At 42.1% G+C, this 14,420-nt stretch overlaps 1 pseudogene; it reads right to left on the reverse strand.

Moving 5' to 3' along the window:
* Positions 1–261: 261 nt before the first annotated feature.
* On the reverse strand, positions 262–2,692 carry LOC120043425 (annotated as a pseudogene).
* Positions 2,693–14,420: the final 11,728 nt, after the last annotated feature.

Consider the following 14,420-nt stretch of genomic DNA (forward strand, 5'->3'; position numbering starts at 1 on the left):
ATGCATACTTGTTTTCCATTCGTTTTATCCCATCTTTGCAATGCTTCTTATTTGTTGAAAAAGCATGACAATCACCGAAACAGGATACAAATAAAATGATGCATTACAATTTTAAAATGTGGCTGTCTGATGTGATTAAGTTTGAAACAGTATACATCGGAGTATTTGCTCCGTTGGTCACTATCGCAGTTCGTGGATCATTTGGCGCCTGTGGTTATCTGCAAATTCAGGTTGGACTTCTTAATCACATCAGCGGTAGCCTCAGATCGGAACACACAGCATCCACTCAGAGAAATTAAATCCTCGAATGGAAGGTCTGTCCCTGTATGCCCTTATCCGGGCCAAAACGATAATAGCCATCAGAAACGTGAACGAGATAGTAGTGTCTCTGGGCGCTAAGCACCGCGTATTTTGGTCCAAAATAAAGACAGTCACAGTAACATTGTTGCTCAGGGGAGGGAAACCGGCATCTTGTGCTTGGACTAAAATGTGAAAGTTTCTTAGCTGCTCATTGTCAAAAGAACGCAGGGCGTACATATTTCCATTGTCTGAGTTTATGAAGACGTAGGTGGACACCGGCATTCCCTGTATATCACCTTCCAGAATAGAGTAAGAAAGATAGGCATTTGTCCGAATCTGGATCCAGGGCAGTAACCGAACAAATTGAGGCTCCTGGTGCGTTATTCTCTCTCAAATATACGGTGTATGATGGCTGCTTGAATCGGGGTGCGTTGTCATTCATGTCTAACACTTGCACTAAAATAGTTGTCCTTGTGAACAAGGGAGACGCGCCCATTTCCCGTGCTGTGAGAGTGATGTTGTAGTCAGGAATGGTCTCTTGGTCCCCCCCCAAAAAAATCACAAGTTACCAAAGTGTAATAATTCTTAAAAGAGGAGTGGAGCTGGGACATGATCTGGAATTTCACAGTCAACGTTCCCATTTTCACCTGAGTCCTTGTCCATGACAGCAATCACAGTCCCGGGTGGTCCGTCCTCTTGGACAGGTGTGGACACTGATGTCAAAATCACCTCCGGGAGGTTGTCATTCACATCTATGATATTCACCAGAATCGTACAGAGCACGGCCACTGCCGAGGAGCCCTTGTCCCTGGCTTGCACATATATTTAATGCATCCTGTCTTTTTCGTAATCTACGACCCCTTTCACTCTGATCTCTCCAGTGCGCGAATCCATGCTGAAAATCTCGCGCACATAAATGGGTGCATGCCCGCTGAAAGTGTATGTGATTTCCGCGTTTGGACCCTCATCCAAATCCGATGCGTTTAGTTTAATCACAACAGTGTCCTTCGGTGCGTTTTCCACAAGCTTCCCTCTGTAGAAAGACTGGTCGAACACAGGCGTTGTCATTTGCATCTTTAACTGTTATATTGATCTGCGCTGTCCTGGACCTCTGGCGAGCTTCCATCCACAGCAGTCAGCACCATTTGGTGCGTATTCTGCTGCTCTGTGGCCAACGGGCTCTCCAGGACCAACTCCGCAAACTTACTGCTAACGCTAGGCGTCTGGGTGTCCAGGACGAAATGGCCGTTCACACTCAGCAGATAGGAGCGGAAAGAGTCGCTGCCAACGTCCAAGTCCGGCGAACTCTCCAGCGGGGGAAACGGGACCCGGGTATGAGGTCAATTTCACGCCATATGTATTGAATTCAAAATAAAATAAATCGTGAACATGAAAAATGAAGTTGAGAATGTAAACATATTGTCGAGGACGGGTGAAATAATGGATGTTGAAATCAAAAACCAAAAAATGTAAAGCAAAAAGTATAGAATTGTAAACAAGATATCAAAAGCAACCCAAAAACTTGTACGCAAATCATTTTAAAGCGAGAACAAAACTAACATATATTTTTATCATTTATTTGAAAACGAATGCAATTTTTTCGGTTAAACTTTCCCAGCAACCAATCCTATTGAATACATTTTGCTTACGCTCTTGCCTGCATGTATAAATAAGAATTTGTTCTTAACTGACTTGCCTCGTTAAATATAGTTTTACAACATTTAATAAAATGTACGACCTTTTGGTTACGCTACTCGTATCTTAGCTTTCGATGTCTGTTTCTTTGCTTTCACTGCCATTCTTTGATTGCGAGTTGTTGGCATGTTGTTCCGTGAAGGGCGGGGTTTAGAGGGAAGCCTAGACAATGAGTCTCCATTGGTCCGCTAGTTTTGGAGAAACGGTTTGTCTATTTTATTTTTAATTCAATACAAATTGACCCCATACCCGGGTACCGCCACCTCGGATATATCTTGATTAAACTCGCTCCACGGAAAACTGGGAGAGTTATCGTTTACATCTAAAATATCCACCTCAACCCTGAATATTTCCAAATGATTTTCGATTACCATGGCAAATGGAAAGAGCAAGAGAGACTGTTTACACAGCTCCTCTCTATCAATTATTTCGTTTACAAATAAAATACAATTTTCTAAATTCACCTCAAAGTATTTTTTTGTGCCCGAAACTATTCTGAACCTGCGCACAGTCTCTCCACGTCTAAACCCAAGCCCAAATCCTCGGTTATATTTCCAACATAAACCACATGTTCCAGTTCCTCAGGGATTGAATAACGATTCTGAGACCAAACAAAATCCAGGAAACATACGATGAGAGCTAGGCATGTCACCTGCCATGTCCCCGCCAGCCGTTTCTTCGCGCCTCGGAGGTCCATCTGAGCGACACACTATATACAAAAATGCGCAGTCCATGACCAAAACGCACTCCATAACCAAAAAGGGTTTCAGTTAGAAAATAGCCACATTTACATCTATGTTTTTCTGTAAATAATCATCTGAATTGTCCTCTTTCCTTCACAAAGTGGAGCCGTTGAAGTGGAGACGTTGTGTTTGCCCTAGCGGAGTGTCTGAGTGTGAGTGAAAGGAGGGGTGTGGGGAGGAGGTTGCTGTCTCTGATCAGCATTGTGATGCTCGCTAGCGTGTGTGTGCGTGTGTGTGTTAATTGGCTCAATCCCAGTATTCCGATAGGGAGAATCGACAACTGCTCTGATTCCAATTTGAGCACCTCACCACCATAATCTTTCACTAATAAAATCCAGCGAAAGTGTTATTTAGCCCAAATTCTACAGGACGGGAGATGAAATGACAGGCTATCATAGTTCAGTTCAATTGTACTAATGTATATCTTGTGAAGGTTAAAAGACAATTAGCCTGTATTGTCCATGGGACATTTGTAATAGCATTATTTCATATTTCAAAAAGTTTCGTTTACATTTTAGGGTTGAGTTACAAATATGGATCATGTTTATTTGATCCTCAATTATCCCAATAGGTTGCACAGCATAGGCTAGGCCTACTGCAGCACCTTCATTCAAATAGCCTATTAAAATGAAATTACTGGCTACAACGAATAACTATTGGAATAACATGGAAATTCGATATATTTTAAGTTCAAATAAGTAATATCCAACTAAAGTAAACCAAAACGTGTATTCAAAATAAAAAATATACAGTACCAGTCAAAAGTTGACACCTACTCATTCAAGGGTTTTTCTTTATTATTACTATTTTCTACATTGTAGAATAATAGTGAAGACATCAAAACTATGAAATAACACATATGGAATCATGCCGTAACCAAAAAAGTGTTAAACAAATGGGATGGCGTATCGCTGCAGAATGCTGTGGTAGCCAGCTGGTTAAGTGTGCCTTGAATTCTACATAAAATCACTAACAGTGTCACAAGCAAAGCACCCCCATAACATCACACCTCCTCCTCCATGCTTCACGGTGGGAACCACACATGCGGAGAACATCCGTTTACCTACTCTGCGTCTCACAAAGACACGGTGGTTGGCACCAAAAATCTCTAATTTGCACTCATCAGACCAAATGACAGATTTCCACATGGTCTAATGTCCATTGCTTGTGTTTCTTGGCCCAAGCAAGTCTCTAATCATTATTGGTGTCCTTTAGTAGTAGTTTCGTTGCAGAAATTCGACCATGAAGGCCTGATTCACGCAGTCTCCTCTGAAAAGTTGATGTTGAGATGTGTCTGTTACTTTATCTCTGTGAAGCATTTATTTGGGCTGCAATTTCTGAGGTGCAGTTAACTCTAATGAACGTATCCTCTGCAGCAGAGGTAACTTGGGTCTTCTTTTCCTGTGGCCCTCATGAGGCAATTTTATCATAGTGCTTGATGGTTTTTGCAAACGCATTAAGGAAAAATTCCACAAATTAACTTTTAACAAGGCTCACCTGTTAATTTAAATGCATTCCAGGCGACTACCTCATGAAGCTGGTTGAGAGAAGGCCAAGAATGTGCAAATGTGTTATTTCATAGTTTTATTGTCTTCACTATTATTCTACATTGTAGAAAATAGTAAATAAAAACCCTTGAATGAGTAGGTGTACCCAATCTTTTGACTGGCACTGTACACACACGTTGAAACAAATACAAAAAGTAAAGCGGGGGATCAACCCATCTGGTCTTGGTCCTAATTATGGAAAACCTATAAAACTGCAGACGTGGTAAGCCGGGTAAAATCAGTGTAAATCCTAATCTTTCATTTCAAATTATATTTATAGAAATTCTCATCAATACTTCCAACGTTTTACTGGCTGGTAGTGTGTTACTTGCTATGAGAAATGCGAGGGGGAAACGATTGTCTCTGCGCCATCTGATGTATCAAAGTCAAAAAGCAGTACAGCCTACCTTTGAAGGCAGCGGTGCTCAAAGGAATTTACAGGAAGGGTAGATGCAAATGCATGATACAGTATTTTGTTTCAGTACATGTGGAGGCCAGTAGAGAGAGACAGAGACTTTAGATTTGGATAATTAGTCTGAGTCAATGGGAAGCTCTCTCTCTCTCTCTCTGCAGAGATGGAGCAGGGTGCCACAAACAGGGAATGTCAGGATTAACACTCATGTTCAATGTATGCTGTCATGTCAGTGGCTAATGGGAAGAGGGTGTCTGAAAAGAGAATAACCTCAAGGAGATACCTTGGTAAGGAGAGAGGGAGAGGCAGAGGGCAAGAGAAGGATAGTGGGTGATGGCAAAAGCAGTGGGGAAGATGAAGAGTAAAGAAGGGCGAGAGAGCAAGGAAGGAGGGGATAGAGGGTAGAGGACTATAGGGGCAGCCACAGCACCTGTTACTCAGTTGTGTAAACCAGAGGATTCCCACAGAAGGGCATATACTGTATATAAATAGGAAAGTGCTGAACGTCTGTCTCACCCCTTCACAGTCAGAGCTCGCACACGAAGTCAGAGTGTATGGTGGTGGATCAAAACATGTGTTATGTAAAAGATGGCCTAAGGTCACTTTGTGTGAAGTACAGATGACAGCTGGGTTAGTTCATAAAGATATCTTTACGAACTAGAAATTAGTTAAAGATATGGGAAGGGTTAGATAGAATATGGACAGACTTCTAAAGGACTGGCATAACATACTGTAAAATGGTGTGGCTTGCAGAACTACAGTAGTTTTGGATGGTTGGCTAATTGATGTGCAGTTCCACTGTGTTCCTCAAAGTGGCAGCACTGATGCCTACAGTCTCACCTGGCTGTTTGTCAGCAGTGTTCATTATCTCATGTTAATATCACTTCCTGGTACTCCAACGCAACTACAGTGTAGTGACCTTAATGTACTCTTTGACACTAAGGCATTCCAATGAACCCTGATCAAGGCCACAGATTAGAGATCATTATCCAAGGTCAAATGCTCACCTGTTGTCCTATTCCCTTACTGTTGTGTGCATTTTTCCACCACACTTTTTATCCACAGCAGCCTATGTTTTTGTGTGAAAAATGAGGATTGTGAAATGTTACATGATTGAATAACACCCATGGTGCATCGGAGAACATGCACCATGGAATATGTCTCAAACTCCTGTGTTCAAACAAGGGCTACATGCAATAGCCCATCTGATGTCTGAGTGTGTTTCCAGTCGCAACAGTTGTGTGTTTTTACCCAAAAGCTCAACTATAATCCTTCACTACTAGGCTCATACTTCAACTATGTCTGCACAGCAATGATATAGTTATTGCACATGCTGAAGTTGGACACAACAGGGAATAAGTCACTGGAGACATTGAAGGCCTTCTATCCTATACGCCGATATTCTATTGTCTATTTCCTTATTCTCTCCTTGGTCCTGCCAATCCATCTTCTCTTTTCCTGTTCTATTTTGAGCTCATTTCAGGTAAGAATATCTTCACTGCTCTGAGAAACAACAGTGGCAAGAAAAAGTATGTGAACCCTTTGGAATTACCTGGATTTTTGCATAAATTGGTCATCAAATTCAATCTGATCTTCATCTAAGTCACAACAATAGACAAATATAGTATGCTTAAACTAATAACACAAATTGTATTTTTCTTGTCTATATTGAATACATAATTTAAACATTCACAGTGTACTGTAGGTTGGGAAAAGTATGTGAACCCATAGTCTAATTACTTCTCAAAAAGCTAATTGAAGTCAGGTGTCAGCTAACCTGGAGTCCAATCAATGAGACGAGAATGGAGATGTTGGTCAGATCTGCCTTGCCCTATAAAAAAAATCTCAAATTTTGTGAGTTTGCTATTCACAAGAAGCATTGCCTGATGTGAACCATGCCTCGACGAAAAGATCTCAGTAGATCTAAGATTAAGAATTGTTGACTTGCATAAAGCTGGAAAGGGTTACAAAAGTATCTCTAAAAGCCTTGATGTTCATCAGTCCACGGTAAGACAAATTGTCTATAAAATGGAGAAAGTTCAGCACTGTTGCTACTCTCCCTAGGAGTGACTGTCCTGCAAAGATGACTGCAAGAGCACAGCGCAGAATGCTCAATGAGGTTAAGAATCCTATAGTGTCAGCTAAAGACTTACAGAAATCTCTGGAACATGCTAACATCTGACAAGTCTACGATATGTAAAACACTAAACAAGAATGGTGTTCATGGGAGGACACCCCGGAAGAAGCCACTGCTGTCCAAAAAAAACATTGTTGCATGTCTGAAGTTTGCCAAAGTGCACCTGGATGTTCCACAGTACTACTGGCGAAATATTCTGTGGACAGATGAAACTACTGTTGAGTTGTTTGGAAGGAACACACGTGTGCCTTTTTTTCTCCACAGCACATCAACATCAAAACCTCATCCCAACTGTAAAGTATGGTGGATGGAGCATCATGGTTTGGGGCTGCTTTGCTGCCTCAGGGCCTGGACAGCTTGCTATCATCGACGGAAAAATGAATTCCCAAGTTTATCAAGACATTTTGCAGGAGAATGTTAGGCTATCTGTCTACCAATTGAAGCTCAACAGAAGTTGGATGATGCAACAGGACAATGACTCAAAAGTAATTCAACAACAGAATGGCTTCAACACAAGAAAATACCCCTTCTGGAGTGGCCCAGTCAGAGTCCTGACCTCAACCCTATTGAGATGCTGTGGCATGACCTCGAGAGCAGTTCACACCATGCATCCCAATAATATTGCTGAACTGAAACAGTTTTGTAAAGAGGAATGGTCAAAAATTCCTCCTGACCGGTCTGAACCGCAACTACAGAAAACATTTGGTTGAGGTTATTGCTGCCAAAGGAGGGTCAACCAGTTATTAAATCCAAGGGTTCACATACTTGTCCCACCCTGCACTGTGAATGCTTACATGGTGTGTTCAATAAAGACATTAAAACGTGTAATTGTATGTTAGTTTTAAATTGACTGTTTGTCTATTGTTGTGACCTAGATGAAGATCAGGTCAAATTTGATAACCAATTTAAGCAGAAATCCAGGTATTTCCAAAGGGTTCACATACTTTCTTGCCACTGTAGATGTTACCTTTGACACAAATTACATTTCAGTGTTGTGAATATATCCTGAAAAAAAACAATGGTGTGTGTTGGTTGGGGGTTTACAGTCTTCCTGGAGAGAGAGATGAGTGCCTACCCAGGTGGAGGCATCATAAACAACATATTACTCAGTGCCAACAAAAGAGGGGGAAAGGTATAGAGCAGGATCAAGTGACCTTGGGTTTGCACGGTGTGGGTGTGCGTGGGTGTTCCTCTAAAGTTCTGAATGCTACAGTACAGATGTGAAATTAAATCATCGACCTAAGATACAGAAAATAACCACGCAGTCATTCTTACTTTCTCACACTGTATTTTTTGCAAATTACCTCAGGTGGTTAAGTTGAACTGCCCCATTTTGTAATGACCAGCTGCAAACCACCATCAACATACAGTGCTTGATTATGCTAGTACATCATGCTTTGTATATAAGAGGTGAGTGTTGTTTATATGTAGTACTCACTCCTTTTTCCAATATTACATACCGCGTGGACCAAGGCGCAGCGGTTTGAGCGTACATACTTCTTTATTTATTTAACGATGTCGCCAACAAAACAATAAATATCCAACCGCCAACGTAGTGCATCCAGGCAACTAAACATGGACAACTACCCACAAAACCAACATGGTAAATGGCAACCTAAATAGGCTCCCCAATCAGAGACAACGATAAACAACTGTCTCTGATTGGGAACCCATTCAGGCCACCATAAACCTACATACCCCTAGACAATACAAAATCCCCATAGATAACCAAAAAACCCTAGACAAGAAAAACCCTAGACAATACCAAACTAAACAAACCACCCTTGTCACACCCTGACCTAACCAAATAATAAAGAAAGCAAATATAACTAAAGTCAGGGCGTGACAGCTAAACTGCTCCAAATGGGATAATTTGCAATGGACTTGTTTCTGGGGAAATCAGAAACTTAATTTGCATTGTCTATTCACACTAATTTTTTTCTCATTCATCCCTTTTACGATATCCATCTGCCTACAGTATCTCTGTGTCAGTCTGTGTTTCTATGATTGTCGCTTTGGATAAAAGCGTGTGCTAAATGCCATTATTTATTTATTTATATGCATACATCGCTCTGTGTATTGTACGTGTTGGCCTACAGATGTAGGATCTTAATTTCATCACTCTTTTGTTGCTGAGAATTTTCAGCAACAAAATGCAGAGCTTCATGATTTATATAAATTCACTGAAAATCTGCACTAAAACACATTTGATTATATAAACAGTATTCCACTTTTCATGTAGCCTCCTTTTGACCAGCTAATAGCCTAACCATCAATCAAGCAACATTATGGACTAAACTGTAACATCCTGTTGCTGCAGGATTATTTTGCTGCAACAATACAGGTCAAATTAAGATCCTACATCTGTATAAAAGTTTCTGTTCTACCAAAGATCACAGCACTGGCAACAAAACAGCCCAGCACAGTCCAGCAACACAACTCCCTGAGCACACTACAACCCTAGAGGCCAACCACACAGTGGCAGAGTATTGTACTCTTTCCCAGTAGACCAAGCCCACACCACCTCCTGAACACACAGGGCAACCTTCTGCCACAACACAGGCCTTCAACACAACCCCCGAGCACAGTGCTGTTCAACAACACAGCTCCACAGCCCAGCAGCACTGCACTTCTTCTTCTACTGGGCGGGTGCCAGCGGCCCTTAGCCAATCATGTTGTGGCTCTAATAAGATGACTGACAAAAGGCCTCTATGCCAAGACCAAACAGGGTCAGGGAATTCAAGCTGCCATGGTAGACATCCCTGTCTGAATGTTAAACACATTTCCCACAAAGCTCAAAGAAACTACACTTTTTTTTTTGCAATTCATAAAATGCATATTTCCCTTCTCCTTTTTGTTTGAAGTTACTCCAACAGATAAATAGCAAATAGCAAGTAAAATCCTTCCATTAGATTGGGTTGTGTTCCTGCCTAACCGGCTGGTTTAGATCAGTCCAGCTTATTCCTCTTGTCATGGTCATGCAGAGGCAAACGCACGGTTCCACACTTAGATTTCATAACATAATCTCCTATCTCTTTCATATCTCTCACACTAACCAACTTATCATTCATCTGCTGCTGATAGACTTCTCACCCCTAGTCCAGGAGTGTGTGTGTGTGTGTGTGTGTGTGTGTGTGTGTGTGTGTGTGTGTGTGTGTGTGTGTGTGTGTGTGTGTGTGTGTGTGTGTGTGTGTGTGTGTGTGTGTGTGTGTGTGTGTGTGTGTGTGTGTGTGTGTGTGTGTGTGTGTGTGTGTTATAATGACAGCCAGCTAGAATGAAAGAGTTGAAAGAGTTGGACATGGCAGGGAAGACAGGTATGTTAAAAGATTGTCAGTAGAAAGCCAATCAATAGATGTATCTAAGTACAAGGAAGGTGTGTTTGAAACTAGGCAGTTAATATAGAGAAGTATTCCACCAGAATAGTCAGGTAAGATAAGTTCATCTCTTTCAGCCCAATGTCTCCCTAGTCTCCTTATACCTCATTATGTCTCTCTGTCACTTCAGCTCACCCTTTCACTCTCTGTTGCTAATCTATTCCAGAGGGAAGGCTACCATGGAAAACACATAATAAGTGCACATACTTCTCCTCCAGCCAAGAAAGAAATAACACAGAGAAGGGAAATGGGAGTGGGGGACAGAAAGAAAAATGGGAGTGGGGGGCAGAAAGAAAGGGTGGGAGAGATATTATTTATTCTAACTCAAAGTTTGATATTTTGTTTTGGTGGGGACCTGTCTTATATTAGAAGTCTGAACTCCCTTCAAAGTCTGGAAAGACAGAGTATGAGCCAAGACAGTTTGTTTGTGCACGTGTCTGAGACATTGAGTGAGACAGAGACAGAGAGACAGAGAGAGAGAGAGAGAGAGAGAGAGAATTGCCCATGTATCCCAACAATAACCTGAAACACAGTTATCTGGCACAGGGACTTGCTGAGTATGCTGATACAGTATATATTGATATTGAACATATGTACTGAGATGAGATGGACATCTTACTAGATACCAACATACACATGTAAAACATAAAACTCTTCTATGAGATAGATACTGTGCTCGGCCTGACATACAGTATATGCATAATGTACACTATTCTGAGGTAACACAATGGAGAACAATGGCTTATACACTGTAACAGAAAAAAAGAGCATTCATCTTTCTTTGCACTGTGGAGATTGAGCTTGTTTAAAATGGGTCCAGTTTTCCATTGTTTTGTTTTTTTATCCATATTTCAACATTTACAAAAATAACAGTGTCTGGAGCGTGAGACTACTACTGAACACACACAGAGACAGACATAGGGAGGGCGAGGCAAAGGTGAAAAGTATCATTTGTTCGCCGGGACAAAAGGTTATCCAATCACAGCACAGGTGTCAGGTAAAGCATGACAGCTCAAATGAAAGAAGACAGAAAGTGTGTTGGTGGTGCCAGGCCCAGTACTGTGTATCAGCTCAGTCTGTCACAGGCCCAGCAGCCCCATATGGAACCTTTTAAGACCATGAGTCTCTCACAGCACACTTATACTGATGCACTAGTTCATTGGTATATTATGGCTAGTGGCGATGGAGGTGTATATCTGATTCTGCTTTTTATTCAGAACCATATCTCATCCTACATCTGAAACTGAAACCTTGTTCTTATTGAGTCAAAGGTAAAAGGCTAAATAACTGTTTCTGTAAATAGGCTAATAGATGGCATATGTTCACCTAATAGAGAAACATATTAAAATTACAAAAGGGTCAAACCTGATTTTGGTTTATAACATTAATAGTGCTTAGGCCTCTAGAAGTCCTTCAGTCTGTGGGTACTGGGTGGGTAGTCTTGGTTTCTGAACATAGGCTTAATGCCACCAAGCCCTGTTAATCATACAACTATGTATTTCATCTGAGGGGTTCACCATCAGAAATAACATCTGATCTACACAAATCATCTCTACTGCATCCAAACTTACTTGCAAACAAAGGCCCCGAGGACAAACATCTAAGCACAGTAAATATAATTTGACAGTTTAGGTCTACCCCAACGGACATTAATTTGATGTGATATTGTAGCCTAGCTATTGCAAGGGGGAAATAGCAGAGATTTTCTTGTGGTCGTCTTCCCATTTCGGAAATCGAATAATAAAAAAATCCCCATAAAAATCTGTCAATTTAAACTAGAGATATGTGTTATTTTGCATTGGATGCATCTCAATAGACCACATCCACCGATGTCGCACTTCCGCATCTGCGGTGAAAACTGACAGAGCTAGAGCGGTGTTGGTCAGACTGTGAGACATCCCAAAAATTGGCCTTCTCACATAATGGTCTGTAGCGTCCGAACAGTTTGTGCTACACACTAATATGACCCCTCTGCGGAAAGGTGAGACTCTCATGAGCACGATTGTGCTTTGCTCTAGGATGCCCACAGACCTCACAAGACTCGTCTGTGTATATGGAGACGGTTTAATTCCAAAAATAAAGGGTTAAATACATGTAAAAAAAAAATGATATAATAATAATTGTTTCCTGATCTTTCTTATATCTCTCGGATAAGAAAGGAAAGACACTTCAGAACAAACTTCCTTTAGATTTTTTTGGAGGAGGACTATCTGTTGTTCCATGTTGTGAAACTATTATTCAATGCGTTTGTATGTGCTAATACTGCAGTAAATAAAACCTAATAAAAACATCTGTCTCATCCAGGACCGGACTCTACGCAGACAAGTGCACCATAGCCAATCAGAGGTACAGTAGGCTTATATGCAAACAAGCAATTTACCAGAAGGGCATGCCATCATTCATTTTGACTGTGTGTTTACAGGCAGTTGCAACAGCACAACCTTAGATCATTAGATCGCATTCGGCAAAAGCCACAAAATACACTTGAATGGATTTCTGCAATTATATAGCTAAATACCATGGGAGTCCTCTTAAATTTAGGAAATGTACAGTCCTATTGATCAAACAAATCAAATCAAATTGTATTTGTCACATGCGCCGAATACAATACAACCTTACAGTGAAATGCTTACTTACAAGCCCTCAACCAACAATGCAGTTTTAAGAAAATACAAACAAAAACAAAAGTAAGAGATAAGAATAACAAATAATTAAAGAGCAGCCGTAAATAACAATAGCGGGGCTATATACAGGGGGCACCGGTACAGAGTCAATGTGCGGGGGCACCGGTGTCGAGGTAATTGAGGTAATATGTACATGTAGGTAGAGTTATTAAATTACTATGCATAGATAATAACAGAGAGTAGCAGCAGCGTAAAAGAGGGTGGGATGGGGGGGGGGGGGGGGGGGGGGGGGCAATGCAAATAGTCCGGGTTGCCATTTGATTAGCTGTTCAGGCTTGGGTGTAGAAGCTGTTTAGAAGCCTCTTGGACCTAGACTTGGCGCTCCGGTGCCACTTGCCATGTGGTAGCAGAGAGAACAGTCTATGACTAGGGTGGCTGGAGTCTTTGACAATTTTTAGGGCTTTCCTCTGACACCGCCTGGTATAGAGGTCCTGGATGGCAGGAAGCTTGGCCCCAGTGATGTACTGGGCCGTACGCACTACCCTCTGTAGTGCCTTGAGATCGGAGGCCGAGCAGTCGCCATACCCGGCAGTGATGCAACCCGTCAGGATGCTCTCGATGGTGCAGCTGTAAAACCGTTTGAGGATCTGAGGGCCCATACTAAATCTTTTCAGTCTCCTGAGGGGGAATAGGCTTTGTCGTGCCCTCTTCACAACTGTCTTTGTGTGCTTGGACCATGTTAGTTTGTTGGTGATGTGGACACCAAGGAACTTGAAGCTCTCAACTTGCTCCACCCCAGCCCCATCGATGAGAATGGGGGCGTGCTCGATCCTCCTTTTCCTGTAGTCCATGATCATCTCCTTTGTCTTGATCACGTTGAGGGAGAGGTTGTTGTCCTTGCACCACACGGTCAGGTCTCTGACCTCCTCCCTATAGGCTGTCTCATCATTGTCGGTGATCAGGCCTACCACTGTTGTGTCATCAGCAAACTTAATTATGGTGTTGTAGTCATGCCTGGCCGTGCAGTCATGAGAGAACAGGGAGTACAGGAGGGGACTGAGCAGGCAACCCTGAGGGGCCCCCGTGTTGAGGATCAGCATGGCGGATGTGTTGTTACCTACCCTCACCACCTGGGGGCGGCCTGTCAGGAAGTTCGGGATCCAGTTGCAAAGGGAGGTGTTTAGTCCCAGGGTACTTAGCTTAGTGATGAGCTTTGAGGGCACTATGGTGTTGAAAACTGAGCTGTAGTCAATGAATAGTATTCTCACATAGGTGTTCCTTTTGTCCAGGTGTGAAAGGGCAGTGTGGAGTGCAATAGAGATTGCATCATCTGTGGATCATCTGTGGATCTGTATGCAAATTGGAGTGAGTCTAGGGTTTCTGGGATAATGGTGTTCATGTGAGCCATGACCAGCCTTTCAAAGCATTTCATGGCTACAGATGTGAGTGCTACGGGTCCGTAGTCATTTAGGCAGGTTAGTGTTCTTGGGCACAGGGACTATGGTGGTCTGTTTGAAACGTGTTGGTATTACAGACTCAGAAAGGGAGAGGTTGAAAATGTCAGTGAAGACACTTGCCAGTTGGTAAA

Source organism: Salvelinus namaycush, chromosome 3 (genome assembly GCF_016432855.1).
Source record: "Salvelinus namaycush isolate Seneca chromosome 3, SaNama_1.0, whole genome shotgun sequence".
In the NCBI taxonomy this organism is placed as follows: Eukaryota; Metazoa; Chordata; class Actinopteri; order Salmoniformes; family Salmonidae; genus Salvelinus; species Salvelinus namaycush.